Below are 13,326 nucleotides of genomic sequence, written 5' to 3'. Positions count from 1 at the left end.
GTTGGCTTTATGAAAATGATCCAGGTACATCAGAAGAGCAGTAGTGTTTATTAATTTGGATGCAGGTTCACTGGAATGAAGCTTTCCAGGGCTGGTGCATCCACAGCCTGTTGTATGAATTCAGGTAGCCTCACCATCAAGGGCCACTGCTAGCACAAGGATTTCCTCACCTTTGGTGCAGGGATTGGAATGCCATTCCAGGGCACTGGCCTAGTGATGGGGTTGTTGGCTGCTCTTGGGGTGTGATTTCTCTGATCAGAAATTCCATCTTGTACCCAATAAAATGTTCCAGACAAAGTTAGTGTGTATATTCCTGCCAAAAGCTTTGGTTTCAACTAACTGATGTTTTCTTTTGAAAAATAACTTTGTCAGAATATGACCAACCAACTCTGGTTTCACACCCTCTGATCTGTCTTCTTTGATCTGCTTAATGAAATCAGGGTTCCAGTAGTACTTGCTGCTGGGCTTTTAAAAATCTTTTAAGCTGCCTTCTGCTTTCGTCTAGATTTCTCTCTTACTTGTCTCATCTGCAGCTTTTTTTCTCTCCTTGGGGAGAACCCTGATCCTGTTTCAGTCTCTTTCTCAAAGGTTGCCTGCTGGTTTGCTGGCTTTTCTCTCTGCTCTTTTTCACTAGAAGAGCCCATAACTAAAATTTGATGGGAAAAAATCATGCCAACCTATTTTCAAATGCAAATCAGGATTATGCTGAGATTCAGGAAAGGTTCAAATTGTGATTTCATATGAGATGTGAATCTGATTCCTGAACCCTCTGTCTTATTGGTGCTTGCAGTACTGTCTGCAAACCAGTACATGCAGGTAGTTCTAGCAACCAAGTCACTTACATTATTCTTACTTGTCCTAGGCTCATTGTCATTCCTACTTTTTTTTTTTTTTTTTTTTTTTTTTTTTGTGGGGGGTGTAACTTATCATGTTTCTAAAATAGAATAGTATCCTTTACCTCGCTTGTCTCAGCATCCTATTCCCCCAAAATAACCAGATTCTTGTATTTTAAACTTTGGTGTTTGAAGCTGTCAAAGGTAACTTCTTTATATGGTATTTCATGTTGAAATAAGGGTAAGGGTAAGGGAAGTTTAGGGGTAATTCAGGATGTGGGGCTATAGGGGAAGTTAAGCTTCAGTGAATAAAAGCATTTGCAAATCTACTTGCTTTGATATAGTAGATTGCAAGAACACTTCACACATATCTTTTTCAATGTGCCCATAAGTTACACAGGGAAAAAAAAACACAACTAAAACTGGCGAGTGTTCAGAAACCACAACTATTCAGTGTGTTGCCTGGCCATTTTTAAAATGTATTTTACACTTTTGGTAGATGTTGTAATGCATTCAGCACAGTGTGAAGTCTTGGCATAGATGCTGGATTCTAAAATAAGATGAGCTCTGCCTTTTAGAAAACAAATGTTTGCCTCTGAAGTACCTTTGCTATTAAGGGTCTTTGGGAAGAGGGACAGAAACTAGGGGAGATGATACAACCAACAGCAAGGAAACAGATTTGTGTTTAATTTTAACAAATAATCACAGAAGCACAGAATTGTCACGATTGGAAAAGATCTCTAAGATCACCAAGTCCAGCCATTAACCCAGGAAAAAACCCACTGTGCCCACTATGGACAAAGCCTTTCCCAGCAAGCACTGGGTGGGCAGAATTTCATCCTCTTTGTATGTTACTGTCCTTCCTGAGGTACCTCTTAGAAGTCAAACATACTCTTGCTATGTGCACCTGAAGGTGGCATTTGATTTGGTAGAGTGGGCAGATGTGTGCACCACAACATGTGGTGTTTCTGAAATGGGTCCTTCCTTTGCCAACTGCACATCAGCAACTCCTTTCCTTGGGACTGGGCTAGCCAGTGGCTGGGGGCAGCCTCCAGAAATGCTGCTGGTTTGGCTGTCGAATCCCTTTTAGTGAGCACAGATGCAGGCAAATGTGCAGAGCACCAGTCTCTGGCTGACAGCAGTGGTATTTCTTCACCTTCAGCGGGTCTGCAGCATTGTTCTTGGAGTCAAGTGTGCAAACGTCATCAGCATGGTTGTCACTGTATCAGCAATACACCTGAGAAGTGCTGTGCAATGTACTTGGGTCATGTCCTTAATGTCTGTTGCAGAATACACAAAGATGCTAAACTTATGGTGAATATGAGTAGGTATTTGCTGTCCAGACTTGGGATTTCTTTTCAGCTTATGTCAACCTGAAGATTCACGACTCTCTCCCAGGTTCTCCAGTGAAGTATTTTGTCCGTTGGGTTTACCTGTGCTTGAAAGAGCCTGTGGAACATCCTTGTCCTCTCCAGAGAAATGAGAAGTCAGCCAAGGTAGAGCAGGGTCTTTATTCAAGCCATGGGGTGCCTGCCCTCTAGGCTTGGCCAGTGCTGCAACGCAGGAGGAGCAGCCTGAAGTTTTATAGTTGTGACATGAGGTACTGGTGCTTGCTGGTGAACACAACATTGGCTGTTACAGTATTGTTTCACACAGGGAAATGTAAGAGCTAGCCATGCTCTGTTTTAGGTGTAAAATATAGTACTCCTGAAGTACTTCCCTGAGAAAGACAGAATCTGGAGAATAGCTGAAACCTCTTCTGCAACAGAAGAGACATGTTGCATCAAGTAACTTGGCCTCAGCAGTTTACTGTGCTGAGAATAACATGGTTAGTAAAATCAGTGCTAAAATGAGGGCAGAGTGGCAGGGTATCTTAATTCTCTTACAGTCAGCACTGACTCTAAGGTTCTCTTTTTGGCTTAAAGTACTCTATCCATTATGAGCCTTGAAAACAAAATAAAATAAGAAAGTATAATCAATGACATAAAATATTGCAGCCCATTTTAGCTTTTTCTTTATTTTTTCTCCATGTTTTGGTTTCTTCTGACTGCACAGTCAAGTTGCAGCTGGTTGGTGTAAAAAGACTTTCTCATGCTGAGTGCTGGTCCCGTTTGTACTTAGACCACACTGCTTCTAGCATTCCTAAAGGGCCTCATGAGTTCCCAGATCTCCCTGCAGCATGCAGCAGGGCTGGCTGGCTCTGAGTGGGGAGCATATGTATCTCCTTAAAGTGGCATGTGATGTAGCTATGACTGCTGTTCCTGTCTGCTCTGGGCAGCACGATGTTTGGTGCACTCCTGCCAAGGGCAGTCCTTGTTCCTGTGCTTCAGGGTGGTCTCGTTAGTATGATTTTACCCCATTACCTGTGTTGTCCCCTTCCATATATGTTCTCTCACATGTACTCCATCATGATTATGAGTGCAGGGATAGCTCTGGGAGCTAGTGAACTTTACAGTCCACCTCTGACACTGGAGTCATGTTGTGGTGGGCAAGTGGGGTGTTGCACCACTGGTGTGTTGTGCTGAGTCCCTGTTTCTCCTGCCAGCCCTGCAGTGTGCTGCTGCTTGTACAGCTGTGTTGTGGATCAGAATAAAGCCCTCTTGGCTTAAATAGTTTTATTTATTAGGGCTCCAGAGAGATATTTTGTGGCCCTGGAACCTTGTTTCCCTTGCAAATACTGTCCCTGTCTCACAAGGTATGCCTCTGAAGGCCACCCAGCTGCTGGCTGCACCTTCTGAACTGTCCTGTTTGGAACCTGCAACCTCATCCCTGAGTAATATTGCAGGCAGCAGCTCTTGCTGCTTCAGAAGCTCAGGCATATTGTCTTCCTTTGGCACACCCTGTGGGGCTCTCTGTGGCTTGGTGTTTGCCCTTGTAGGCAGGAGTGGCTCCTGGTATCACTCCAGATGCCAGCTGCCGGCAGGACAGAAAGATGTCAGTGCTTCAAAGGGGATGAATTGCAGCCCTTGGATGTATTAAGGATTGTAATGAGGGTGGGGGTGCCCTACCTGATGGCTGTACAGTAGAGGGAACATTTGCTTCTGCTGCTGTTCCTGTAAGAGAGCCCCTCTGCCTGGCTGGGAGCCCCAGGTCTGCCGGCCGGACTGCCGGTGCCCCACATGCTCCCCTGGGCACCATGCTGAGGCTGGCCCCTGCCCAGGTGTGGTAGGGAGGGGAAGAGAGCTCCATCTGGCTTCTTCTTTGTCTTGTGCACCCCTGGGAAAGGAAAGCATGATGTATCTCCAAAGCATTAAACAAAAAAACCTGAGAGACTATCACTCCAGAATTGTCTAACCCTTTATGGCTTAATATAAGCATGCCTGAGGATTGATGAGGAAAGGTTGTTGTTCCTGTTGGTAGTTACAAGTTTGCTCCATTTGGTGTTTTTTTGTTCTGGTTGTTCCGTTTCAGCATTTAGACCTTGTCTTAGTCTGTGTGTGCAAATGCTTTCTGCTGTGTCAGGAGCATTGCCCAGCTATTCATGTGTTTAAACTCTTGGTAAGATGCTTATCCTTTCAGGCAGATCAAAGACATATGTTTGGCTGTTTGGACTAGGTAAGCAGGAAGAAATATCTTAAGAGTGATGAAATGGTATAACTGCTAAGTAATAAGCAGACATCTGTACATGTATATGCGTGGTTCCACTAATAACCACTGTTGCCAGTGACGCAGAAATAGAGTTGAAATCTTCTAGTTAATTGCAGTGGCTGTCAGTCAATCTGTCTTGCCAATAATTTTTTTTTCTCATTCAGTGATCAACTCCCTTCAACTCAAGAGATAAGCTTCTGCTGACAGAGAGTCAATATGCAGGTTTTGTTTTAAGAAACAATACCTTGACCTGGGTGATGAAGTAAAAATGCAGAATTCTTCCTTCTCCACACAAAACTAAGGGCACATGAGCTAACTGATGATTACTGGGATTCATTCAAAATTCTATATTTCAGGCATAATATAAGCACAGGATGTATTCAGTATAAAACAGGAAATGTGGTGAGATGCAGGTGCTGTTTATTTGTATATTGCAATGTGTGTATAGATAAATAAGTTTTAGTTTAGGAACAGACATTTTTGCATACTAGAGTGTTTAGAATTCAGACAAAGCAATGTCATTCAAACAGCAGCAGGTCTGCAGGAGCAGGACTGTGATATATGGAACAGATAACATTCAGTATTGCAGAAGCACGTTTACCCTTTGCAGTGTGGGGCAATACAGAGCTGCAAAGGAGCTAGCTCTGGATCAGAGCAGTATAATGCAGGGCTAGCCTGAGCTCATTAGCCTGGGCATAGTGCCATGCTAATATATCTATACTACTCCCAAGACCCAAGCTAATGGCTCAGCATGGTGCTATGCTGAGTACTCACACCAGCTGGTGCAGGGATTTCTGTGTTGTGCAGTGTAGACATGCCATAAGGTTTTCACACCAGCTTTGTAAGAAAAAAAAGGGGGGTGGGGGAGGCCAAGATAGTGAAAATCAGAGGTTTAAGTTTGGATTCCTGAATCCTTGTTCATACTCTTCAGGAAGAGTCCAGTCTAAACATTATGGAAATCAAGGACAGTCTTCACATTGCCTGCCACAGGCTTTGACACAAACTCAAGAACTTAAAAGTCCAAAGTACTTAGTAATTCCTACTGATGTGATTTTTCAATTACATTTAGTTATATCTCTGAAAGTCAGAGTTGTTGGGCTAGTCAGTCAGCTGCTGAGCGGCCTTTTGAATTTATCAAGAATCAAAAGTGACTCTCAGTCTTCTAACTTTGTTCAGGGAATGTTTATATGCAAAGTAAAAATAATACTGTTTTCCCTCCCTCAAAAACAGGGAACAACTGGTACATGAACAACAAGCAGATGTGCTAGTTGATAGTATTTAATAATGACCTAACTGCCTATCTCTGGCTGAAGTTGTTGGGTTTTTTCCTTTACAAAAAAAAAAAAAAAAAAGTGAGGGCTGATGTTTGAGTAATATTTTTATTGCTGTTTTCACTGACTTGGTTATCTGTACCAACTTGCTGAAACTACGGCTGTAAGATGCCAAAATATCAGGAAAAAGACAGTTCACAATATAGTCGTGTCCCAGATGGACTTGGGAAGTACTGGAAATTGCAGAACTGAACCTGCTGTCATCGCCAGTAGAGCCTTAGATTGCTCAGTGAAGAAGAGTTTAGGCCCAGCAGAGTCAGTGTGCTATTAATATCCAACACAGGAGTTAGTATCAATCAATGGACACACACAGCAAATGCAAAATCTTCCAGTGGGAGTTCTGCCCAAGAACTGCAAGTTCTGGTCTAAGAAGAGCAGGAAATAGGCAGTTTCATCTGAAAAACAGTTATATATTTTTTTCAGAAAATGCCATACAAACAGTAGAACTCCAGTATAAGAGATTGTTATCACTGAGTGACAGCAATAAAAAATGTGTAATGTCCAGCTGAAATATAGATTGTTCTAAAATGTAATCTGGAGGGATTGAAAGACTGAGTGAGAGGCCAGTAGTGTGAGGGTCAGAACTGGATAGGGCTATCTATCAGGGAGAGAAGCATTAAACACTTATTCTTTGCTAAAACTCATGGTATTTACCTTTTTTTTAGCATTACTGAACATATTCAGGAGGTATTTAAGAAGCTAAATACTTATTATGCCAGTTTTACAGGTGAGGGAACTGAGGGAGAGTGATTAGGTGCCAGATATTCCTTGTGAGTAACTAGTGTCCCACAGTAGGTCTAAGCTGAGATTGTTTTGTGAGTGCAGTAACACCTCAGTACTGCTCTTCCCTTCATTAATATAATTGATATTGCAGTGATAAAAATCCTATTAGAAATAAAGGCTGGTGTATTCCTGATTCACACTCATCTCACTCCAAAAGTAGTGTACTTGACTTTAATATCTGCTTTTTGATTCCTTGGATCCTTTTCAATTCCTTGGAAATTATAGCATACCCTTGTGCTTTAAACTAAATGAAAACATATAGTGGTGTAATATACAGTGATAGAAAATTAAAACCATTTCCCAATAGCATTCCTATGATTTTGGATACATTGAAGGTATTTTTTTTCTTAGAAAAGTCAGTTCTGTAACACTGTTCATAACTGAAGTGGGATCTATGGAAATAGTACCTGCTACAGAACTTCATTAGGTCCTGAGGTCAAATCTCTCTTGGGAAATGGTAATAAATGGTAGCTCAGCTGTTGTGTTCTAAAAATATTTGTCAGATAAAACTGTTACCTACCCAACAAAGATTAGAGGCTTCTGTGGCACAGATGGGAGCATGCAACTGTCTGATTTAACATGTGATTAAGTATGTGCCAGTACCCTGAAACCTGTAGTCTTAAAATGCAGATTATGCAGCATCCACAAAATGGTATTTGCTGTCTAAATAGAGAGCTGAAAACTGTCATTGTAATAGCAGTAAATGCTAGTGCTGTAAAGTGCCTCAAAGATTTCTAGGACATGTGTTATGGGACTGTAAAAAGAATTAGAGAATATGGAAAGATATTTTCATCAAAATAGGATTCATGATAAATATTAATCTTCCATGTGATCTTAAACTACATTTCTGATGTAGCCTTGATGATGACTCTTTACTGCTTTGGAGCTTAAAATAAGTTCTTATTGAGCATAATATTTTTTTAAAGTACCTTTGTTCTTTGAGAGTATAAACTGGCTGGAATGCTTTTGATCATTTTGTTTTTCACCCCAAAATACATATTTGTTGGTACCAAGTTCTTTTGGCAAACCTTTTGACAAAACATTTTTGGAGGATTAAAAAAAAAAAATCTGCAGTCTACTGGACTTTCTGACTTCAACAGCTTGTTTTCAATTTTTCATTTCAACTTGAGCATTTTTTTTCAGCTTTTCCATTTACTTTAATTTCCTTAATGCTTTATTTAGTTTCCCATTTTCAGGAATTTGTGGTGTGACTTGTGGTGGAACACCACTTCTGCCCCAATTTTCTTCCATAGATTTGAAAATTGCTTGGTGGTGTTTCTCATGGGGCATCAAAGCTCTGGAGCCTTATGGTTAAAAACAGCTTTTCTTTGCCACTGAGTTTGCCTATTAGGAGGTGTGTGGAAGGCAGGGCAAAATTGTTGGCTTCTTTGGAAAAAAGAAGTTTAAGGAATGAATTTGCAGCTTTTCCCATTTCAGTGGACGGTCTTGTGGAGTCCTTTCCTCAAAGGTACCTTACTTTTTATTTGTGCTGACTGATGACTCTGTTGTCTCTAAAGGCAAGAACAGATTGCAGAGCTCTCCATGTTCCCAATCTACCATCTCTGCAACCAGTTTGTTACATGAAATGAGATCTTGCAAAACCATAGTTATCCCTGCAAAGAAGATGAAGCATTTCTTCTGCTACTGCCCCTTTGAGAAGCAGATTGGCCTTATTGCTCCTGGCACCTGAATCTGAAGAGTTTAGAGCAACTCGGGAAAGGGCGAATGACAATCTTGTTGCATAATGCTTCTACTTAGCTTGGCTAAGTATTATGTAAACAGTTCTTTTACTCTTTATTAGCTTTGTTTAATATTAGGAGTTCAGTTTACTGCTAACAGAAGATGTGTTGCTGGTGTGACATTGGATAAGCAAGCACCTTTCAAAAGGACACATGCCTTCTTCCCTTTTGTTTGACTCTAAACAACATGGAGAAGAAAGAGGTTTTGCACTACATTTTGCTGACTTGGTGTGTTCTGTGTGTTCACATTCAAAGAATGAAAGTCACTGCTGTTCTGCTTGTGACAAATTTGCTGAGGTTTGGGAGAAGGTAAGCAGAGGGATAGTGAGAACAGGAGATGCAAATATTTATCCTCCTTTTAATCATGGTTTTTCATTCAGAAAGTACTAAGCAGCAATTGGTTTGTCGTTTCCTTTCTTGTGCTTATTGGTACATGAGTCTCAACAGTCGAACAATCCTATGAAGAGATTTTTTCTCATTTGGATCTGAGATGAGCAAAAGAAGTTAGAGGTAATGGTTTTCATTTACTGTTTAGCTAAATATTCTAGAAATAATAATAAAGACCATGTCTGAATAATTTTGACTCCAGGATTACTTATTCCAGAATGACTTTAGAAGCATTTAGAGTGGAAGACAAGGGCCATCTATAAAGCAGCAGCAAACAAAGGAGATGCAAACCAAAACAAAGCTACTGGTGGTGTGATGGGTGCCAACAAGTAAGCCTGTGGCAGATGCATGTAGGATTTTCATAGAGGAGTGAGGAAGTATCAGAGAAACTTCTGAACTGGATCTTTCCTATGCTAGCAGATATAATTTAAGCCACGATCATGCCTTTGTGATTCCAGTTGTGCTCCTAGCTGGTATAGTCCCTTGGGCTTCTGATGAACTTAATGAGCAACATTGTTACAACAAATGTTTAATTTCTCTTATAAAATAAAAAAATTCCTTACATAGCATAAAATCCCCCCAAAATCCTTGTATTCTCTTTCTCCTTTGTTTATAGTATCGTGGAGGACTTTGACTCTTAAGAGAAAACATGTTTCAAAGCTGGTCAGCAACCTCTGTGCAGCCACCTTGGTTCTGCCTCTTGTGAGCTATGGAGGCAGGTGGGACCAGTGGCACCCCAGGGCTGCTGCTGCCCCTTCCTGGGCCCTGACACCCATTTGGCTGCCCTCCCTCTCTTCAGCAATGAACTCTACTAAATAAGGTGAGGTGGGTCAGAAATGTGAGGCATTGAGAACCCAGCTTGATACTGATATCAGTGCGATGGGTGTCCTGGCAGTGAAAAAGGATGATTTTCAGGGTCATAGCAACAGAAATTATACTCACAATTCAGAGAAGATGGCACTAGTTAATGTTTTTCCTGTGCCATTGGGAAATATTACTGCAGGGGAAGCTGGGAGATGTATTTTGTTTTCTATCCATTCTGCCGGGTCACATCTACTCAACCTCAGCTGTATTTGAGTAAGTATGTATATATACCTTTGCATGCATTTGAATCTGTTTATCCCATATGCTATTCTTAGATGTCTGAATGAGTTAAAAGAAAAATAGCTAATGTAGAGTTTTAAGATTGTTTTCTTTGTATGTATTTTAAACCATGAAGAAATAATTGCTTACTTGAAAGTATCCACTGCTAAGGTGTTCAGGGAATATTGTAACATACAGTTGTGTCTCTGCTGATAAAAAAATTTAGATGAGGTAAGATGTGTGATGAGGGGCATTCAAAGAAACTATAGCACAAGTAGCATTATGTTCTTGAGAGAACTGGAAACTGTAACAGGAAAAAATGAGAAAGGATCTGGATTTTATACTCCAAACTTCTTAACTTCCTTACTGTTATTGTTCATGTCTGGTCTTTTTTGGCAAGTTTGACAGGGGGTTTTTATGAGTGTGATCCCTCTTCCTCTCTAGTGTTGTCAGATGTTCAAACCCATGACTCATTAGTAGCATAACCTGGTTACTTAGGCCTCTGTTTCATAGATCTCAGTGAGAAAGAAGGGGCAATGGTAATTTGAAAAAAATGACTCAAGTATTTTTAGTTTTGATGCTTGGAAAATCATTAACATTGTGGCAGTACGGAAGGATTTTATATTGGCTGCGCTTACACTGAAATTTATTGTATATATTCAAAATACTGCAAAAGAATGTAGGTCCATATGAAAGTCAGCCCCCAAAAGCTTGTTATTAAAATCTTTTTTTGCACATAGATTTTTTGAGTTTTCCACTTTTTTCCCCTGACAAGGGTAATTTATGAATATTTCAGTTTCATTCTCTTAGACTGAAGATGCCTTATTTCCATGCACCTCTGTTAAACGTGCCCTTTATCTTAACTCTTTTCTTCTCACTTCCTTAAATGCCATTATGAGAAAATTGTATGCCTACCTACAGATCTGCTAAGTCATTATATGAGTTTGAGGAATCAAATCCTCAAAAGCAGAGACTTGCCCAAATTCTGGAACCTCACCTTTCTCTCTGAGGGGCCCTGCTTCTACAGCAGGATCCACTATCAGTAAAAGAAAGGACATTAGGGTCTGGTTATGGGCTCAGCTCATTGAAGGTAGGATCTAGATCTGAAAATATTTTTTTAATTTTTATTCTTTTTCTGAGCTCTAAAGTTAGGGGTATTTGGATTCAAAGGGCTTAGTGTGGCTACTCCCAGGCTTTACAGACAATATTAGCATCTCTCTTTGGTTGCTTCCTCAGAGGCCACTGATACACTCAAAAGGAGTATTAGCACATGCAGCAGTTGTTATTTGGCAGTAGTAACTGGTCAGCAGGCAAGGTTTACCTGTGTTTAAAATGTGAAGTTTATATTGGGGATTTTGGATGGGTCTAAAAGAGTTAGCCAGTACATGAAATTTGATGTGATCTTTGTGCCAGTGCTCCTTACGTTTCTTTGAAAGTCCCAGTTTACCTTAACATTGTTCTGGCCTCCTGGGCCAGCATGGAGAAACCAGGCAGAGTTGCTGCTATGACTGCCTCAGAAAACTCATGTTGAGGAAATATGTGGAATCAATACATTGCATTGTTTTCTTGGCTAGCCCCCCTCTGTGGCTACATTATCCACTTTTCAGGAAGCAAAAAAAATATGTGGCACATTTCTGCTTGATACTGAGCCTATGCTGGCATAGTTGGAAATGTTTTTGTATCTATGTTGTTAAATAAAGACGCTCACTTGAGCATTTTGTTTTGGCTGAGTCTGCCCTTTCAAGGATGCATGTGTAACCTCTTTGTGAATAACTGAAATAAAGGAATTGCCTAATGTGAAAGAGACATTCAACAAATATGAAACCCTTGGAACATTTTTTACATTAGCCATTTCCTTTTTCACTTGTGCAATGTGTATGGATTGTCAGCATGATGTGGTATGTGGTAACCGATGCATGCAGGAGGCTATTAATCTTCTTGTTACAGTTCTGTGTTAATGTAAGATTTGGGAGAGCAGTGGAATTCTCTTCAAACACTCTCAGCTTGTAGTACTTAACTGCCTATATGGATCCTTATATGCACTCACAAGCCTGCATCTGCTTCCTATTTGTGTCAGTGTGTTCACCCTTCCCTTACACTCTGGGTAAACAATCAGCCTATGGATGTTGATAGTCTTTATTGATACATTCCCATTATTGGGAAGGGGGCATTGTCCTGTGTGTGCTAAAGGTAAAGAGTATGATGGAAACAATTAGGTCTGATGTACCAGCTGTGGGATTTAAATGCCTGAGGGTATCTGTTGTACTTTTAGATATGTAGGTTTTAAGTTTGTTAATTTATAGACCAAGATTTGTTATACTGCAGTTGAAGTAAGCACTTAGCCAAAAAAAACCTCTGAAAGACAAAAACATTGAGGAAAAAAGTGATTTATTAAACTTTTTATTTCCACTGTCTTTGCAGTTATAAGCTATCACATTGTATGGAGGTTTTTTTCCCCTGCAATGTTAATACTCCCTCTGGTATATGTAGGTATTTTTTTTTTTCTTCTACGGCATTTAAAGACTGAGGCTTTTAGCAGTTTAATCCAAACTAAAGCATCTTTATCATGGGACTTGCCTTTAATTCTCTCTTAGATGCTTTTTTCCCTGTATGCCAAATTAGATATCATTCTGAAGGCATGCATTCTTAATTAACATTTTTTAAATCAATGACTGGATTCTCAGGAGGATTTTTTTCTATGCATCATTATTTTTCTCTTTCCTCAGCAACTTCACAAGCAGATTAAATAAACAGAAAGAAACACTTTGTGGATTTTTTTTGTGACAGCTTGCAAACCTGTGAACTTTTAAATTTATTTTTAACTTGAAGCTGCTAATTGTAGAACAGTATAATTAATGCATTATCCACGACAACAAGGTTACATGGTTTGTGTTTAGCAAACATGCTTTTTCTGGAGGGTGGGAAAATACATTGTGAAAACTTAGGGAAACACTAAGCTGGTTTTCACCACTGCATGACAACCAGTCTCTCAGCTGTCTTTGGAGTTGTGTGCCTCCTCAGAGTCTGAAAAGGTACCCTGAAAATTGAGTGGGGCCTGGGTATCATCATCTGAGTCCACAGCTTGAACTCTGTGGTTTAGCCTTCCATGATACAGCATTATATCCAGTTCTGAGAATATCTGGCGTGTTTGCTCTGCTAATTAGCACATTCCTTCTTAGATTTGGTAGGACATGCTGATTTGTAACATGACTCAAGAATTTACTACTTCATTGGTAATTGCCTCAACTTCCCCAAATCTTTCTGTTCACCAGTCTCCTTGATTATGCCTGTCTACTGCTCTTTCAGCATTTGTAATCTTTCTTTTATAGGACTTTCTTTTGGTTATTTAAAATGTTTTTCACTGGTTTGAGAATTTCTTTGCTCCATGACCTTTTCATAAATCAAGTATGCTTTGGCATATGGCTGGAAATGATGGAACTATTTCCTTATAACTTGCAGTAAATTATGTTGTATCAATGCTAACTTTATTATAGCAGTTGTAGAAACTGTTAACAAATGGGATGATGCTTTCTGTATTCAGAAATCATATGCAGTGTGCCTAGGGACTGCTCTGTGAACTGG

General features: G+C 40.1%; 1 long non-coding RNA gene across 5 annotated transcripts in view; it reads left to right on the top strand.

Annotated features, from left to right (window-relative positions):
- The window catches only part of LOC127387789 (uncharacterized), a 215,046-nt gene that overhangs the window by 15,510 nt on the left and 186,210 nt on the right, over window positions 1–13,326 (top strand). The window contains exon 1 of one of the 5 annotated variants that reach the window (XR_007890206.1): window positions 9,703–9,738. The exons of the other annotated variants lie outside the window; for them this stretch is intronic. This is a non-coding gene — a long non-coding RNA (uncharacterized LOC127387789). Of the gene's footprint in view, window positions 1–9,702; window positions 9,739–13,326 lie in introns of those variants that run through there. 5 annotated transcript variants of the gene reach the window in all.

The sequence above is a fragment of the Apus apus genome, chromosome 8 (assembly GCF_020740795.1).
Source record: "Apus apus isolate bApuApu2 chromosome 8, bApuApu2.pri.cur, whole genome shotgun sequence".
Classification (NCBI taxonomy): domain Eukaryota; kingdom Metazoa; phylum Chordata; class Aves; order Apodiformes; family Apodidae; genus Apus; species Apus apus.
This window is presented reverse-complemented; position numbering and strand designations above follow the sequence as displayed.